At 36.0% G+C, this 20,300-nt stretch overlaps 1 non-coding gene across 1 annotated transcript; it reads right to left on the bottom strand.

Moving 5' to 3' along the window:
* Window positions 1-5,064: 5,064 nt before the first annotated feature.
* Window positions 5,065-5,136, bottom strand: TRNAH-GUG (transfer RNA histidin (anticodon GUG)). The gene has a single exon. It is a non-coding gene; the product is annotated as a tRNA-His (tRNA).
* Window positions 5,137-20,300: the final 15,164 nt, after the last annotated feature.

Below are 20,300 nucleotides of genomic sequence, written 5' to 3'. Positions count from 1 at the left end.
GTGGGTGCGAGTGGCTTGATCGCCGACACAAACCTATCACTTTGAGGATTCGTCTGATTTGAGAGTTGGGAAATTAGTTACACAAGTTGGAATTCACTCCTTTCCTGAAGTAAGGGTAAGTAGATAGATTGCATCCTTAAGGGTTGATCTCGAGGCTTGAACAATATGGCACCACACATCTTCTCATGGCCTGAGAGATGTCCACAAATAGTAGGACTATGTTGTACTTAAGTGGTACTTAAGAAGTTAGATGTAACTACGGAGACAAAACGGTAAATTGACCCAGCTGTACTTACAAGTATCTGTGAAGGGTTATCGTACTGTTGATTGGCTATATCCGATGGACATAGAAATATATCTATGGTAAGAAGAGTTCAGCTGTCGGTCTTTAGTGGAATGCCTGGTAGTTAAGAAATGGTGGATCTCGTGGCTAAAGAGTTTAGTTAGCTATTCACGTACCGTTGGAGCTTCGAGCCATAGGTCCATAAGGTCCTCTTGGTAGCTCAATGGATTCAAGTTGAGAATCAATTTTTGGGTTAGTTTGAAATGTTTAAATTGACAAGAGGGAATTTGATTGTATATGATATGATTACTCTGGTTAATTATATGTGATAGGATTGACTTTATGTATGAGATACATTAATTGGAGGAAAATGGATATAAATATGATTTATATCTAGTGGAGGAGAAAACACTATGGTTTATATGTGATATTAATCTATAGGTTAATGAATATGATATGATTATATTTGTTATTTTTAATTGGACAATTATGGGATAATTGTGCCCTGTTTTCTCTGTAACCGTGTGTTAGTGGGAGGTTTCAATCATTTTACATAACTGAAGAAGAAAATAAAAAAATTTTCATTTTGTAAAAATTTGGTCATTCGCTCAAGCAAAGTGTATACTGCCTATCGCTTAGCTAACCGAGACACTGTAGGATAGCTCAAAGTTGCTTCACGATCAAATACACATATGCGTTTTTCTAAATGATCGTCTTGTGCCCGAGCGATTACTAAACGATCATCTATACGATCGTTGCCTATTACCTACACGATCGTGTACTTTCTTCTAAACAATCAAGCATTGTCTATATTATAGACCTGCCTTCTCCTACTTGCTTGGTTGTTGTATATGATCTTCATATCTTCCTTCCCTTTACCAAATTCCAACAGAGCGCACACTTTGGATTCTCACACTGAGAATACCGAGGGTTCTAAGTGGTGGTGTAATCCCCATTGTTGCGATGTTCATGTGAAGGCCATTCGTGAGTAGAGGATCGGGTGTGTTGGTGGATGATTGCTTGGACATTCTAGCGAGAGCGAGAGAAGCAGTCCCTTTTCGAGAGAACGAGTTTTGCTGAATGAAAGTCTTCAACAAGTATGTATTCGTTTTCTTGGTATTTATTGTTATAAGCATGCTGGTAATTTGTAGTATATTGCATATCCATTCTGTTAGAATGTGAATGCAATAATTCTGTCACAATATATTTGGAACGATCTGCTTCCACTCAGAGGTACTCTTGTATAAGATTTTCTTCAATCTTCTCACCTGATGATGTTTCATTTTAGGACTTGAGCTCGGGGACGACGATTGGCACTGCCTGACATGATAGGGGCCTCTATTTCATTTTTGAGGATACTACCTCTAGTAGTTCGTCTAAAACTAGTTTGTTATCTTTATTTATAATTTCTGAAAAAGACTATTTGTTATGGTATTTTTGCCATTGTCATCTGAACTTTCAATATATGAAATATTTGTTTCCTCATTTATTTTCGAATGTGGATATTTCCTCTGTCTTGTGATATCTGTATACGTGCCAAATAGCCCAGGGTTACCTTTCCCTTTCAACACTATAAACCTTCTCAATCTTTCCATTTGGTTCATAGTGATGTTTAGGGCCCATCGAACATTTCTACCTTGTCCGACAAGCGATGGTTTGTCACCTTTATTGACGACCACACCTGTTTTACATGGGTGTTTCTTCTTGCTGATAAGTAAGAAGTGTCGTCTGTTTTCCAACAGTTCTATACTACGATTGAAACCCAGTTCAATCCTAGGATTGTTATTCTTCGAAGTGATAATGGGCAAGAGTTTGTTAACAACACTCTTCGTGAGTTCTTGAATTCAAAAGAAATTATTCATCAAAACTCGTGCGCCTATACTCCTTAGCAAAACAGAGTAGCTGAATGGAAAAATTTCCATCTTATAAAAGTTGCTCGATTGCTCATGCTTTCTGCATCCCTTCTCTCGTACCTTTAGGGGGACACTATTCTCATTGCGGTTCACCTCATCAATCGTATGCCATCCCTTGTTCTTAAGTTCCAAACACCTCTTGAGTGTTTTATAGAATTTTTCATGTCTACACGTCTCTTTCTAGATATCCCTCTTCGTGTGTCGAGTGTACTATCTTTGTTCATAACCACGGTCCTCACCAAACAAAATTTGCTTCTCGTGCTCAGAAGTATGTTTTTGTGGGGTATCCTCTTCACTAGTGGGGCTATAAGTGTTTTCATCCATCTTCAAGGAAGTATTTTGTCACTATGGATGTTACGTTTCTAGAGGATTAACCCTTTTTTCCTGTTAGTCCTCTTCAGGGGGAGAACATTAGCGAAGAGGCTAATTCATCTACCTATTCTATTCTTATAAACTTCGAGACTACTTCTGATACAAACCCTGTCCCTCCTGAGTGACCTTGTCCTTCCTATAAAACAAGTACCCTGGATAACATACTACAAGAAGAATTTTAGAAAGGAAATAGCGACACTTATTGCTTCACCATGAACTGCCTAAGAATTAAAACTGATACCTGCCCAAGTTTAAAAATCAGAACTGGTACCTGCTATAGTTCAAACAGGGATGACTTGATGTAAAGAATTCAGACGGGATTCTTGCTTATCTATTTCTAAACATGCTTTTGGAAGTAAAAATAAGTGTATTGAAGGTGATATAGTAGAAAGTAGTGAAATTATTGAGATTAGTCCAGACGAAGACAAACCTACAAGTTTTAATGAGTCACTAGGAGAAACTCATGAGAGTGAGGTCTTCCCACAAATAAGAAAGCATGATCACCATCCTTGTATTAATGAGGAGTCGAGAAAAACAGGAGATTATGATACAATCCTTGATATACCAATTGCACTATGGAAAAGGACTAGATCGTGCACCAAATATTCCATGCATAGTTTTCTATCTTATAGTAACTTGTCGTTTGGGTTTAAAGTCTTCACCACCAACTTGGATACTATGACAATACCAACCAGTGTGCTATGGCCATGGAAATACCCAAGTGGAGAGCTGCTGTCATGGAATAAATGAAAGCTGTCAAAACAAATAAGAAGTGGGATCTTGTTATTCTTCCTAAGGGTAAAAAAAAGATGGATGAAAATGGATGTTCACTGTCAAGTATAATTCTGACGGGACTCTTGACAGATACAAGGCCAGATGGGTTACTAAAAGGTTCACTCATATATATGGGATTGATTACTCAGAGACTTTCTTTCTAGGAGCAAAGCTGAACACAATTTGAATTCTTGTCTCAGTTGCAGTTAATAGAGACTGACCCCTCCATCAACTTGATGTAAAGAATACTTTCCTGAATGGTGAGTTAGAAGAAGAGGTCTATATAAGCCCTCCTTCTAGGTTTGAAGAAAAATTTGACAATCGAGTCTGTAAACTCAAGAAGTACTTATATGGCTTAAAGTAGTCTCCGAGAGCATGGTTCGATAGATTCACTACATTTGTTAAGTGTCAATGCTTTGTTCTGGGACATTCTCATCATATTCTATTCACAAAGAGATCTGGATCGGGGAAGATTGCTGCTCTGATTGTGTATGTTGATGATATAGTTTTGTCAAGAGATGATATAGTAGAAATTGATAGATTAAAGCAGAGAATGGTAGGTGAGTTCCTGATCAAAGACCTTGATAGTCTGAGATATTTTCTTGATATGAAGGTAGCAAGATTGAAGATGGAATATCTATTTATCAACAGAAATACACTCTGGACAAGTTGAAGGAAACAGGAATGGCTTGATGTAAACCTGTTGATACTCCCGTTAAAGTCAATACTAAACTGGGAGATTCTATTCAAGGGATTCCAGTAAATAAAGATGGGAACCAGCGTTTCGTAGGGAAATTGATTTACCTGTCTTATACTAGACCAGACATATCCTATACAATTAGCATGGTCAGTCAGTTTATGCAAGCTCCATATGAGAAACATATAGAGGTTGTTACTCGGATTTTGAGGTATTTGAAGTCTTCTTCTGGAAAGGGCTTAATGTTAAGGAAATATGACAATAGATGCATTGAAGCTTACACTGACTCAGATTGGGCAGGATCCATTATAGATAGAAAATCAACTTTAGGATATTGTACGTTTTTGTGGGGTAATCTTGTTACTTGACGAAGTAAGAAATAAGGTGTGATTGCTCGAAGTAGTGCTAAGGCAGAATATAGAGCTATAAGTTTGGGGATAAGCAAAGAGATATAGTTGAAGAAAGTTTTGTCTGATTTTCACCAAGACAATCATGGTCCCATGAAACTTTATTGTGATAATAAGGCAGCTATCAGCATTGCCAATAATCTCGTCCAACATGATAGAACCAAACATGTAGAGATTGTCACACACTTTATTAAAAAGAAATTGGACAATGGCAGCATTTGTATTCCCTACTATTTTTAAGTTTCTGCCAGATCTATTTATATCTGAGTCTGGGATGTTTTGTAGTGTGACAAAAATTAATAAAATTCTTCTATCGTGGTATTCTCCCTAACTTAGAGTTTTCTATGTAATCCTGGTGTTTATTTTTCCTTTCCTTATTTTTCAAAAATTTTATTTTAAAAATTAAATTCTTACAATGAAGTTCAATTCTTCGATTCTTTTTTATTCATGTCTTCTCAGCCACAAATTGGATTCTCACACTAAACTACAACCATATTCTTGTGTTCATGAATTTGCAACAATCATATGTTAGCTTTAAAAGTATTTAATATATATTAATAGACTGAAGGTATTTTGGACAAAAAAAAAAAAAGAGTAAGAAATGACTTGCAAAATACTTGTGGTTGCTGGGATTCGAGCCCAGGTCTCCTCGGCCACAACGTGGAATTCTTACCACTAAACTACAACCACATACTTATATTCATAAATTTACAATATTCTAATTTTACATTTGTTTAATATATCAATAGATGGATGATATTTTGGACATTTAGCTCATATCAGGATTGGACCGGTGTTTTGTTAAACAGAAAAAAAAGTAAAGAATCACTTGCAAAATTGTTTTTTTTTTTTTTTTGCACTACTAAATAATAGACACGTTCTTGCGTTCATGGAGTTGCAATAGTTACATTTTTAAATAAATGTAATAAGGAAACACGTGCAAAATATTTCATGGAATTCTTACCACTAAACTACAACCATATGCTTATATTCATAAATTTGCAATATTCTAATTTTACATTTATTTAATATATTAATAGATGAGTGATATTTTCGACATTTACCTCATGTAAGGATTGGACCGGTGTTTTGCTAAATAGAGAAAAAAAAGTAACGAACCACTTGCAAAATTGATTTTTTTTTTGCTATGCATGCAAACCTTTTTTTGTGCTTAGTTGGTTTAGTCGAGATGTCAATGTTCTAACTTTTTTTTTTTATTACTTTTATTTTGAAATTTAAATTCATGAATTGAAGTGCATTTCTTAGATTTTTTTTATCTTTGTCTCCACGATCACAATGATGAATTTTCACCACCAATCTTGAAAGTGAATTGTATAAGTCCCATGTTCTTCTATCTTATTTAGGAATAAACATGTGATCGAGTTTTGTAGCATGCAAAAAGTGAAGACTTTATCAATGGTGGCTTATATCGCGTAAGTAAATATCATTTGTTTGTGGTATATTATCACTTTATTAATTAGTAGTATGTTAATGTGTTCGATCTATTATTGTAGGTACCTACACTCATTCATTATTAATTCAAATAAAGGGTCGAAGTATATTTTTGTAGAGCTCGGAACCTTTGTAGTAGATTAATGACTTCTGAACACAATCATTTACTATAACCTTCATGTTCCATACTAATTAGTTGTGTATTTTATTTAGTGTCATTTTGAATATTATATTACTTTGACGAATGTAGGGCAATGACCATTTTTCAGTCTAAAAAAATTTTGCAAAAGACTCGAAAAACCACAATTTGGAAAACGGTAAAGGTAAGTATAAGAGCATTGAAAAAATTAATAGAATGATGTTTATTTAATGCATCTGTATGATATGTGTACTAATTATTAGCTTTGTATTGTAGTGTCTTTTACAAGTGGGAACTGTCGAATGTTTACTTATGAGATATATGCAAGAAATCGTGACTAAAGAGAAGAATATTATAACAGATGCAGAATGTCTTTAAACTACTTATATATATTGTAACATTATAGATAGTGTAAATAGTAAATAAATAAAAACAAATATATATATATATATATTTCACTTTCTATGTTTTATAGATTGATACGATGAGCTCGTACTCGCAACTTGAATTGGATGAAGTACGCATGGAATGGGCTGAATATTTAGGTCACTATATCTGATGGAATTCCTATAAATTTTGTGTATGTTGCTACATGGGAATGCCGAAAACTGTTTTTGTGTAAATGTTTTGTTCAGCCATTATAGGTTATATACTTCAAAGAAATGTGTGGTAGAGGATAGAATTTTAGTCTTCTGATTTTTGGAATACATAGCACATATAGATTGATCTTACAATTTTGAAATTATCATATATTGGGGTGGGTTAATAGAGTATATACTATTGTACGATTGGTCTTGTAAATTTTGGAATCGTTTATATAGACATGAGTAATAGAAGAATGGAATTGTTTATTTTAGTATTCTGAATTGTTACGTTGGATATATTGGATTGATAGTAGACCTGAAATATGTGCAACTATTTATTTTAGTGGATGAAATTTCTTATTGGAACAAATGTAATGCAGGAAATGAGAAATGAAAATTAAATTCGAATGTTTAATTTGGAAAAAAAAAACATAGATGACATTGGAAATGTGTCAAGAATTAGATTACTTGACCATTATTTCAGGTCAAGATAAAAGTATATTTTACAAATAAAAAATGTCAAGAGTAATCACAATAATAAGTGTCAAGAAATAATACACTTGACATGTCATTAGTGTCAAGTATATTATATTTCTCGACATGGAAATTGTGTCAAGAATTATTTCTCTTTACGTTTCTACAGTATCAAGTTATGACATTATACTTGACAATCGAATTAACGACGCTTTTATTAGTATCAAGTATACCCTCTACTTGACATTGGAAAAACGTCAAGTAATCCAATTTCTGAAAATCGAATTATGTAATGGCCTAAGAAAGATATCGCAAAAAAGGTGTGATGTAAAGCTTGCATGCTTACTAAATTCAAGAAATGTTTCCCAAGGAAAAATCCTAAGGTTTGATACTAGCACTAGTGAAACTAAACTTTGTGTTGGCACATAGTATCATCATTGAGGTCTTTATTGGAATGCAACAAAACAAGATTATTAAGCGATTTGAAATATAAACAAGATAGAAACGAAAAGAAAATGCAAGGAAAAATTGGGAAAAAAATAGAATTCATATATTTAATTTCATAAAGTGACGATAGTGAATATAAGAAATTGAAAGCAAACACCTCCAAATTGTAATTTCCTCCTGCATCATTTTTGTTTTGCTCTTGTGTCGGTGTATAATTCAGGGAATTGTAGAGGAGCATGGAGATGCAGAAGGACAGGCAGTTCAACCACTAGACGAGCAACGACATCCTAGAAGAATTGGATCATGAAATGGAACTGTTCGTGTTGCTTTTGTGTTTGCTATCGAATGAAGTCTCGTGTAATGGTCTGTTGGTTTTGGAAAAATTCCTTCAACTCGTTTTGTTTCCTAATGAGTTCTTCTTGCTGTCACATCAAATCGTTCATTTGTGTTACGAATGAGTGTTGTTTCCTCGACAGCTCATCAAGACCTCCTAAGATTGGTTCTCAAAGGTCATCATAAAGGAATCTATACCACTCATCATCCGGATCAATTTCTTTTGAGGCATTAGTGTTAGGTTCGCTTCCTTCGTCAATTTGGCGTCCATTAGCCTCACCAATGCTTGATCTGCCACCTATTTCCATTGTAATCATTGGTAAGCTTTGGTCATCAACAGTGGTATGTGGTGGGCTAGTTTTGGACTTAGGGGAGGGTGGAGGTATAAGTAATTTGGTTGAAATGGGGGTGATGGGAAGAGGGAAGTCCTTAAGAGCAAGGGGCTTTTCAAGTGATGGCGAGTGCTTGTTTAGGTTGATGCTTAGCCTAGAAGACTCCCCATGATCAACGTGGTCTTAGAGTGGAGAAGAGTTTATTCTAGGCTGAGGCAATGGGGTTTGGCTTTGGAGAGATGAGGTCTTCTCAACTCGAGGCGATGCGATCACCCTTTCTTTAATTCTTGGTGAAATAATCACCTTTCGCTTTTTCTTTTTCTTTTTTTTTTTTTTGGGAAGGTTCAGAAGCCGTCTAAGTTCGGTGGGATTGCTGCTTTGTTTGTTGCTTGGGTTCGCTTTCTACTTGAGCGGGCAGTCTCAAAAGGCAGTGGAGGGTCTGACTTGTGATCGTGCTTCTGACCTCCACGTCCTTCTCTTCCTCAAACCAACCTTATGCAACACATAATCGTGTGATTAGCGATAGGAAGAACAGTTGCCCCCTTGGTCTTGAGAATGATGACTATATTTGACCTGCAACAATGCGACCAACGTTGATTGGGATTGGCCGCATTATGCAGTATATAGCCATCACTCAATCTCTTGATACTGAGTGGTCGTGCGTTGTGGAGAGCAGCTTTCTCTTGATAAAGTAGAGCTACACGTTGACCTCTGTCGTTAGGCTGTGCAGCGGTCTTGACTTCCTTTGCTAAAGTGTTCCACTTTGTTCATGGTAGTGCGACCACTTTAAACGCCTCCCTCTATTCTTCGAATGTTGGCACTTCCATAATTATGTTTCCTTCAACATTGGGGATATCCTCCAAATTCTACAAGTGATTTATTTTCTTAACGCCAAATGCAATTGTTGCTTTGCTAACATCCACTATGTAACGGTCTTCTTGTGGCTTCCTTTCATAAAATGCAGTCACTACTGATGGCTTGACCATTTTCATTTCCTCACAGAAATCTCTCAATCCCAACGCGTCTACTACGTTTGTGATGAAGGAGGTTAACGACGCATTTTCAGGGAAGAATCTCATCTCGGTCAGTATTAGAGGCCTCTTCATGGGCATTCACTCTTCTTCCATCATGAGTATTTCACCCTTGTCTTCATTCCTTGCCATTAATCTTCTTTACACCATTTTCTTTTTTGAGGTGCTACCTCTAGACTTTCTCTTCTTTTCCCCCACTTTCTTCTTCTTTTCATCTTCCTCTCTTAAAAGCCTCTTATCCTCTTGAATCTTTTTCAAATTATGCTTTATGTGCTTAGCCTTTTCCCTTCTAGCTTTTTTCTCCTCATCATTTTCTTCTCTCCACTACTTATCGAATTCAAGTGCGGTGAGGTCCACATTATCCAGAGACTATCTGACTTTGGCTATGACGAGGCTTCAGCTTGCTCAATTTGTTCATCATATATTTCATGATGAAGTTCTGTTGCTACGATGAGGAATGTGGCTTCCTTCCTTAGTTCTTCGAAGCCTTCTCTAACATTCTTGTCCATGTTGTCGAAGTTCTCCACCATCTGCGGACAAGATCACCTCTTCCTCTCTTCTTTTTTTTCCCCCTTTGCATTCTCTCACCATAACGACTCTTATTCTTCATCCCCTAAATCGATGCTTGTTGTCTCTATCTTGCCGCTTTGTTTCTTTGGTTTTTTCTCTTCAAATGGGCCAAACATCCTTCCTAAAGAACCTTCCTTGACGCTTAACAAAAATGGCGCATTAGATGCTAGTGCCTCAGGGTCTGCTCAGTTGGTAATACTTCAACACCAACCTTCACCTTGCTCAGTTGGTTTACTATACCTTCATCTTCTAGGGAATCGAGCGGTTTAAGGTTCTTGAGGATATTTTTGAACCTTCTTGCTTGTTTTGTCGCTTTGCTGCACTGGCATTATACACTCTCAGTTGAATGCACTCATGTGTTGATGATGAACATGATAATGCTAGTTTAAGTCTGATGAGGTTGGGGTTGAAGAGGGAGGAGACACCACAGTGAGTGCTGGTGCATAAATCGACGTGGTGGCAACCAGGAAGGTAATGGGTTAAAGGCTAGTTGAAGGGGCAACTACCTTGTAAGAAGAGGATGAGGTGACAGCATGGACAGAAGAAGGAATTTCTTGGTGAGCAATTTGAAAAGGGATGAATGATTGTGGTTAGAGAAATTAGGGTTGGACAAAAAAGTTTTTTACCGGAAAGCTAGGGTTCGTTCTTTCAAAAGATGTTAGGCGGCGTGTCCTTTTATTATCCTACCGGTCAGTTGATATTTGTGGTTCTCTCTCTTACGATGAGTTTGATAGGGATGCGTTAGGTTATAATCCCCATGCACCCACAAACTCATCACAACACTCATTGCATCTAAACCCTCATCCCCCAAAATTTGTCCAATCTTACTAAGCAGCCAAATGTTCAAAAAGAAGTTAAATGAAATGAAAGAAAAATAGTACATTAAGTGAAATGAAAGAAAAACATAAAAAGGACATGATGCATTCTCGCAAAAGATGTCATCGTTTGTTAATTCAGGGACTCCTTAAACTTTGTTACTCAGGATTTCCCAAATCTATAGAGGTATTTTCATGATCAAAATTGCCTCCGAAGTATGGTTTGGTTCTTTGGCCATTAACCTTAAATGCATTGGTTCTATCTTCATGCGCTAGTTTTACCGCTCCATGAAGGTTGATTTCTTTTATAATCAAAGGTCCCGACCATCATTATTTCAACTTTGTTGGAAATAAATGCAACCGTAGTTGAATCGTAAAACCTTTTCGCCAATTTCAAAAGTTCTCTTACTGATGTGTTGGTCGTGCCAATGCTTTATGCGCTCCTTAAAGATTTTGGTGCACTTATAAGCTTGTAATCTTTATTCATCCAATTCCAGTAACTGCAATTTTCTCGCTTCACCCAAGGCTTCCATGTTGAAATTGGGCTTCTTTGTTGCCCAAAATGCTTTATGCTCAAGCTCTAGAGGTAAATTGCATGCTTTTCTAAAGACAATCACATAAAGGGACATCCTGATGGGTGTTTTATATGCGATGTGATATGCCCATAACGCCCCATTTAGCTTTTGTGCCCAATCCTTATGCATTGAGTTAACAACCTTCTTGAGTATTGACTTGATTTCTCTATTAGACACCTTAGCTTGACCATTCGTTTGAGGATTGTAAGCTGTAGCTATCTTATGATGAACGTTATACTTGACCAGAAGCTTACTAATAAGGCGATTGATGAAGTGAGTTCCTTCATTTCTTGTGATAGCACACGGCGTGCCGAAGCGGTAAAGATATTCTTTTGCAAGACTTTCAAAATTATTGCTGCATCATTTGCAATATAGGAAATTGCTTTAACCAATTTTGATACATAATCGACAGCTACCAGAATGTAGCTATGGCCATTGGAGGGCAGGAATGGGCCCATGAAATCAATTCCCCATACATCAAATAGCTCAACTTCTAGAATGACATTCTGCAGCATCTCATTCTTTTTAGAAATGTTCCCTATGCGTTGGCACCTATCGCATTTCATGACATATTCTCGGGCATCCTTGAACAATGTAGGCCAGTAGTACCCACTTTACAGTACTTTTGCTGCCGTTTGTTGGCTTCCAAAGTGATCACCATATGGCTACTCATGACATTGATATAGAATGCGTTGAAAAAATGTCTCAGGAACGCATTTTCTTAAAATATGATCCAGACCTCTTTTGTATGGATGTGGTTCATCCCAATAATAGAACTTATAGTTATGCATAAGTTTCTTTTGTTGCTGCGATGTATAGTCCCCTGGGAACTATTTGCAAACTAGAAAGTTAACAATGTTTGCATACTAGAGCAGGTATTCATCTATCTTTAGTAATGATTCATCGGGCAAGACAACATTCACTCCAAGATATTTGCGATCGGTTTCATTATTTTCAAGTCACGACAGATGATCCACAACTTTTTTTTTTGATCCTTTGTGATCAATTATCTCATAATCGAATTCTTGTAAAAGCAAAACCTATCTAATCCATCATGGTTTGGCATCTTTTTTTCATAAGGTATTTGATTGTTGAGTGATCCATGTGAATAGTTACCTTTGACCCTAAAAAATAAGGTCTGAATTTCTCCACAGCAGAAAATACTGCAAGCAACTCCTTGAGCTCTTTTGAGAATTTTGCTTGCATAAGCGATAGGATGTAGAATTTTGTCCATGCACTAGACTAACTTCGTACCCATCACATAGTCGCTTGCATCACTCAGTTGAACTCAAATCCAATGAAGTTGAAATATCGTTCAACAGTATCACTATTTGTAGGTTATCCCAAATAGACAAAAGATGGTCTTTTCTATGATTCTAAAGAGAATAACATATTTGTGTCAACAAATGCTACTTTCTTGGAGGAAAACCACATAAAGGATAAAAAACCATACAGTAGGATTATATCAAATGAGCTTTCCAGTAAAACATCTAAAATGTCAACAAGAGTCGTTGATAATGCTAGTATATTAACAAGAATTGTTGATATTAGCACATTGAGTCAAACACATCCATCTCAAGAGTTGAGAGTGTGTCGACATAGTGGGAGTGTTGTGACAAAGCCTGCTCGTTACATGGGTTTAACTGAAGCCCAAGTCATCATACCAGATGATGACATTCATGATCTAGTGTCCTATAAAAAAGGCAATATATGATGTGGACAAAGTTGAGTGGATTAAAGCCATAAATCAATAAATTGAGTCCATGTACTTCAATTCTGTCTACGATCATGTTGATCAACCTGATACGGTAAAACCTATAGATAGCAAATAGATCTACAAGAGATAAAGAGGTGTAGATGAGAAGGTATAGCCATTTAAGGCTAGATTAGTGGGAAAGGATTATGCCTAGGAGGAGGGAGTGAATTATGATGAAACTTTCTCATATGTTGCCATGATAAAATCTATCTGAATACTTCTGTTCATTGCCATTTATTATAATTATGAGATATGGCAAATGGATTTCAAGATGGCCTTTTTAATGGTAATTTTGAAGAGAGTATCTACATGAAACAACAAAAAAGATTCATTAAACAAGGTCAAGAGCAAAAACTTTGCAAGCTTGGTCGACTTATGGACTAAAACTTGCATCTAGATCATGGAATATATGATTTAATACTGCACAAATAATATGGATTTGATTTGAACATGGATGTGGAGGATCCGTTGAAGAAAACTTTGAGCGGAAGCGGGTCGTCCCAATTCCCAAATTTTTACATAATCAATTTTTTACAGAAACAAAACAATAAATTATTCATTTACAAAATTAATTCAGCATGCTTTTAGAAACAAAATACATAGGGTTTCAGAAACCCTTACCTTTGTAGATCTGTATTCAAGAATCCCTCGATACGTAATGGCACTACAGGACGTAGACCTTGGTATCCTCAGGTACAGAACCCAAGAGTGGTGGGGCTCTGACTATTTTGGAAAGAGAGGGATAGAATTGTGAGAGGAAAGGAAGGGAAGAAAAATTCTCTAGAGATCATCTTTTTTTCTTGGAGGATGATAACATTTTCCGGAAGAGTCTCTCCCAATATAACAAAATAAATTTTTAACCACCCACTTATGTGGGTGGAGTGAAAAAAAGGGGAGGGAGTGGTTTATTTAATCTCACAAATGTATCAAATGTATAATAATTATATCACATATAATTAAAATAACTTAATTATATCATATATAATTAAATGCCTCATTTAATTTGAATAATTGAAATTAATCCAAAAACTGATTCTCATTTAATCCTATTGAGCTATCTGCGTGACGATCACATCCCCTCGAGGTACAATCTCTTGGATGAGATGATATTTTCGCTCTATATGCTTCCCGCACTTGTGACTCCTAGGCTCTCGGGAATTAGCCACAACACCACTATTATCAGAATAAAGTGTGATGGGCTTTGACATGTGTGGAACGACTTCCAGATTAGTCAAGAATTTCCTGAGCCAAATAGCTTCCTTAGCAGTTTTACAAGCCGCTACATATTCAACATCCATAGTGGAGTCAACAATGCACCCTTGCTTTGTGCTTCTCCAGACTGCTGCCCCTCCATTAAAAGTGAACATTAATCCTGATGTGGATTAATCCTCATCAGTTTGAAAATCAGAATCTGTGTATCCCGTAAGGATCAAATCCTTAGAACCATACACGAGCATGTAGATCCTCTTTCTCCATAGATACTTGAGGATGTTTTTAACGACTGTCTAGTAATCTAATCTTAGATTAGACTGATATCTACTGACTATCCCCATTGCATAGCAAATTTTAAGTCTAATACATAACATCGCATACATCAGGCTGCCAACAGCCGATGCATATAGGATTCGTCTCATTTCTTCAACTTCTTAAGGTGTCTTAGGACATTGTTCCTTAGACAGAGCTAGTATTTTGTTCATTCGATCTCTAAATATTTGTATACCCAGAACAAACTGAGCCTCTTCTAAATCGTTCATTGGAATTGGGTCGCTAGCCATTTCTTAACCTCAATCAGTAAACCTACATCATTCTTAATGAGTAAGATATAATCTACGTATAATATTAGAAAATCTATTGAATTGTTGATGAACTTCTTATATACACAATGCTCATCAACGTTTTGATCAAAGTCATAAGATTTCATTACAGTATCAACCCTTATGTTCCCGGATCGAGAAGCTTGCTTCAGTCCACAAATGAACCGATTAAGCTTGCAAACCTTTTGCTCTTGACCTTGGGTTATGAATCCCTCAGGCTGCTCCATGTAAATTGTCTCCTCAAGATTGCCATTAAAAAAAGGCAATCTTGACGTCCATCTACCAAATCTCGTAGTCATAATATGAGGAAATGTACAGGAGTATTATGATAGATTTAAGCATGGCAACTAGTGAGAAAGTCTCCTCACAGTCAATTCCCTCAACCTGGGTATAATCCTTTGCCACTAATCTAGCTTTAAACATTTGCACCTTCCCATCAACACCCTGTTTCCTCTTGTAGATTCATTTACAACCTATAAGTTTAATCCTATTAGGTCAATCTATAAGATCTCATACGGAATTGAAGTACATAGACTCCATTTCGAGATCTAACGCCTTGATCCATTCATTTTTGTAAACATCCTTCATTTCCTTCTTGTAAGATAATGAATCTTTAACTTCACCTTCAACTATCATAGTCAGAATTTATGTTAAACCCATATAGAGAATAGGTGGGTTCACAACCCTCCCACTACATCGAGGATCCCTCAACACTTGAGGTGGATTTGACCTATTAGATGATCCTACTTCAACAACTCTTGTTGAGGTACTAGGTTATTCAGCAACCCTTGTTGAAGATTTAGTAGTTTCTTTAGAAATTTCATTCAACACAGTTTTACTTTAAGGCTTGTGCTTCCTTTTGTGACATTCTTCAAGAAAAGTAGCATTTGTTGATACAAACACTTTTTTTCTTTAGGATCGAAGAAGTAACCTCCTCTCGTTCCTTTGAGATAACCTACAAATAGGCACAGTTTTGAACGTGGTTCCAATTTCTTAGGATTAGCCTCTAGTACGTGTGTTGGGCAACCCCAGACTCTGAAATGGCATAAACTAGCATTACGACCATTCCATAACTCCAAAAGTGTTCTAGCAACGCTCGTGGATGGAACATAATTCAGGATGTATGTTGCAGTCTCTACTTCATAACCTCAAAACGAGTCAGGTAAAAAGACATAACTCATCATAGACCGAACCATGTCCAACAGGGTTCGATTTCTCCTTTCTGATGCATCATTTTGCTGTGGTGTACTAGGTGCTGGGAGTTGGGATACTATTCCATGCTCTATCAAATAGTTCTGAAATGGTAAATCCATAAACTCTCTACCTTGATTAGATCAAAATATTTTAATCATTATATTTAATGTATTTTTAACTTTAGCCTTGAATTCTTTGAACTTATCAAAAGATTCAGACTTATATTGCTTTAAATAAACTTAGCCATATCTTGAATATCATCAGTAAAGGTGATGATTCATAATCTCCCCTTGCTTTGAAATTCATCGGACCACAGAGGTCTGAATGTATTAGCTCAAGAGTTTCTTTGGCCCCGTGACCTTTTCCAGTAAAAGGTCTTTTGCTCACTTTTCCTTCAAGGCTTCTCACACATGGGTAAAGAATTTTCCTCTAACTCATATAGAACTCCATTCTTCACCAATGTCTCAATCCTATTGAGATTGATGTGTCCTAGTCTTAGATGCCAAAGAATGGCATTAGTTGCTAATGGTCTTAACACATAAAGATTGTTTTCGATTTTTGTAGAACAAATATCAATACCATTCTTAGAAATAAATACTCTATTCAAAAGAAAGTTGATATTATAACATTATTCAATCAAATAATTTATAGAAACTAGGTTCCTTTTTCAATCAAGAACTATAAATACATTCTCTAAAATAAGAAATTTGTTCTATAAAGTCAACTGGAGACCTCCCACTACCACAGTTAAGACGACATGCCCAGTTCCAACCCGCATCATCATCTCACTAGCATCTAGTTACTGCCAGGAACTAATTCCCTGAATTGAAGAACAAACGTGGTTAGTGGCCCCAGAATCTATAATCAAGGTAGAATCATCATTCTCTATTAAGCAAGTTTCCAAAACAAGTAAATCAGATTTACCTTACTTGTCCTTTTTCTTTTCTGCCAAGTATTTGAGGCAGCTTCTTTTCCAAAACCCATCTTGGTTGTAATGGAAACAAATTCCCTTTGCAGCCTTGGTCGATTTTCTGTCCCTTTAAGCAGCAACTACAGGGTTAGCTTTCTCCTTTCCACCCTTTTTCTTCTTCCACTTTTTGGTGCCAAAGGAAGAAAGTACAAACTTAGTCTTAGAGATCGAACCTCTGTGGAAATTTTTAGAAGATGAAGCAACATTTGCTTTACCCTTCTATTCCTTGCTTTTAATCAAGGATTAAAAGTTTTATAGCTCATTGAGCAGAGTGGTCAGGTAGTTGTCAATCCTATTCAAAACAGCATTGCTATAGAAATGTAGGAATCTTTCAGGTAAAAATTAAAAAATGAAGCTAACCTGACTGGCTTCATCGATGCTTGACCCATTCATCTTCACCACTTGAAGTGGACCATCATGTTGAGAACATGTTCTCGAACAGACGCCTCTTCTTGCATAAGGACATTGAAGATGTGTTTCAGAGCATCATGCCTGAGTTGTGCGGACGATTGTCTAAACATTCCCCTCAGGGACTCCATGATTTCACGAGCTGTGAGCATGGACTCGTGCTTCTTGGCCAAGACTTCATTAAGACTTGCCAAGATATACGCTCAGGCCTTATCGTTTGCCCGTGTCCAACGCTCATAAGCTTCTCGAACATTTCGAGGAGCATTACGAGCTAGAATGGGAGGACAATCCTCCACGAAGACAAAACGAAGATCATCGATGATCAGTATTGTGTTGATCGTGTTTTTCCAACTAGTTTAATTTTCACTGTTAATTTATCTGCAGAAAGCAAATTTAATGTAGCAGTAGCCATAATAAAATAATTTCCAAAAATGAAAAAACTATTTACAATTAGTTTACTTTGCATTAAATCAATCATACAACCAATCAATTTTAGTAAAATTATAATGTACGCTAAGTGATATCTAATTTTGCAAAGATGTTTCAGTGATACAGGACAAAAGTCACCATAGGGTGATCAGGTGTCCTTTCACTGAAATGAGACATTCTCGACCATTAGACAGAAACAACATCTTGTTACTGTGACTAATAGTCACCATTGTTCAGTCCAGAATTTGTTAACATGCTTAACAATTCTTGTAAGTGTAACCTCTCATTTTAGGTTCTAGAGTTCTGCCCCAATGAGTCAACCATAGGGAAAAACTGATTTATAGATGAAACTAAAGCAACCCTATCGATTTATGGAGATTGAATAAAGCGCCATGAAATACTGCCATCCTTTAAGGGGACACCCACGATGCCACGAGGTGATGCATGAAACTTTATTTCAACCTAATGAGAGAGGCCAAGGAATGTGCTGTTACACGTCTTGCTCCCACTTACTATAAACACTCTCTCCATTCATCTTGATATTGATCTACCCAAATGCCACCCATAAGAGGACACCCATAGTGCCTTGAGGCCGAGTGTAGATCTCAAGGTGTGAATTTACAGGGAGAAACACGTAGAGGATAAAATGAAGTATCATATACAACATTTTCCTCCCACTGTGTGTTTTGCCTAGGATTAATTAACTTATGAAAAACTAAGCTACTTATTTTATCTAAGTGCATGCTTAATTTGCTAAAAAACAATTCTTGTCTTTGATGATTAAACAATTTTGATTGAAGTCTTATTGAACTCTTTAACAGACTTTAATCAAACTTGCATGCATGTAATCAATCTATCCAATTCACATTTCCAGGTAGGATCCTAGGTAGGAGTTCGATGTTTCCATCAACTTAAGTACCTAGCCTAGACAGAACCTCTTTAGACAAAAGGTCCTTTATAGATATAATTGTTACATATTTAATCTTTTATTAAAACTCAATTTAATCCTATTAAACCGATTAAAAGATTAAACTAAGATTTCTAATCTTATTAGAAATGTTATCTTAGGTCTATCTCAATCATATTTTAAAACATTTTTAAAAAATGATTTTAACCTAAGGTTTGCATGCAACTCTTTATTATTGATTTTAATTCTAATCTCATTTAGTTATAACAATTATAAGTAAATGAAACAATTAAAACAAACATTGCATGCTTGACATACTTTAGTTAATCATAGAATTTATAATTTAACTTAAGGTAGTGTAATGCGCAATTTCAATTAATTACTAACATATATATAACAATTATATAACAAGGTAATGAATCATAATATAGCATATATTCATACACTCATTCAACCATATATTATAACAATTATAATATAAATGATGCATGGATATGCTATAAATGCATACATACATATACTATAACAATTATACTATATGATTGATGGGCATGCTAAATAAATTAATTCATGCATATACATATATTAGAACACTTATAATATAAAATGATGTATGAATATACTATAAATACATAACCTATGGTGAGATGTTTAAAACTATATGACATATAATATGGCTTATAAGTTAATAAAAAACATACATCACATGTATATAAAAAAATAAAAGTTTGTGGACCGGAATAGGACTCTAAAAGGAATTAAAAAACTAACTTATTACAAGAATAAGAGTCAACCGGTTCAAATACAAGCGAATCGAGCCTTGAACCGCTGGAACCCAACAAAGCAGCCACCGAACTAAATCATAACCACCCAAAAAGACTGAACCACGACCGACTAAGATGAACTGCGAACCAAACAGAACCAGAACCAGTTGGTTCTTTTCGCATCGTGACATTGCAATGTTGCGCATAGCGTTGTAACACTACGGAAAGAACACAACATTGTTCTTCCTCACAGCGTTGCAACACTAGGGCACAATGTCATAACATTGCGCTTTTGGACACCAACGAACACGATCGAGAAAAAGCAAAAAAACCCCGAAAACTCTAGATTCGCTTCGAAGAGGCCACAAACAACTCAATGACTAAAATTACAGATTCAATTGCTCAGAAAAATGACCAAAAGAAGGGCTTTTAAATAACAAAAATGAACAATAAACCCATGAGCTGAGCCCTATGCCGAAAAAATTCATCAACATAAAACCACATTCATCAAAAGCCAATGAATTTCAAACAGAATGAAGAGCGCAATCCCACCATTATTGTAAAAATAAATTTAACAAAAAAAAATGGAATTTGAATCTTTAAACCGCGCTCTGATACAAAGTGTAGGATCCATTGAAGGAAACTTTGAGCGGAAGTGGGTCATCCCAATTCCCATTTTTTTACAAAATCAAATTTTTACATAAACAAATAAGAAATTATGCATTTACAAATTTAATTCAGCATGCTTCTAGAAACAAAATACATAGGGTTTCATAAACCCTTACATTTGTAGATTTGTATTCAAGAATTCCTCTATCAGTAATGGACACTACCATGAGGGAGACCTCAGTATCCTCAGG

Source organism: Benincasa hispida, chromosome 7, assembly GCF_027475165.1.
Source record: "Benincasa hispida cultivar pf3 chromosome 7, pf3_genome.v1.1, whole genome shotgun sequence".
Classification (NCBI taxonomy): domain Eukaryota; kingdom Viridiplantae; phylum Streptophyta; class Magnoliopsida; order Cucurbitales; family Cucurbitaceae; genus Benincasa; species Benincasa hispida.
Note: the sequence above shows the minus strand (reverse complement) of the source record. Positions and strands in the feature narration are given on the sequence as shown.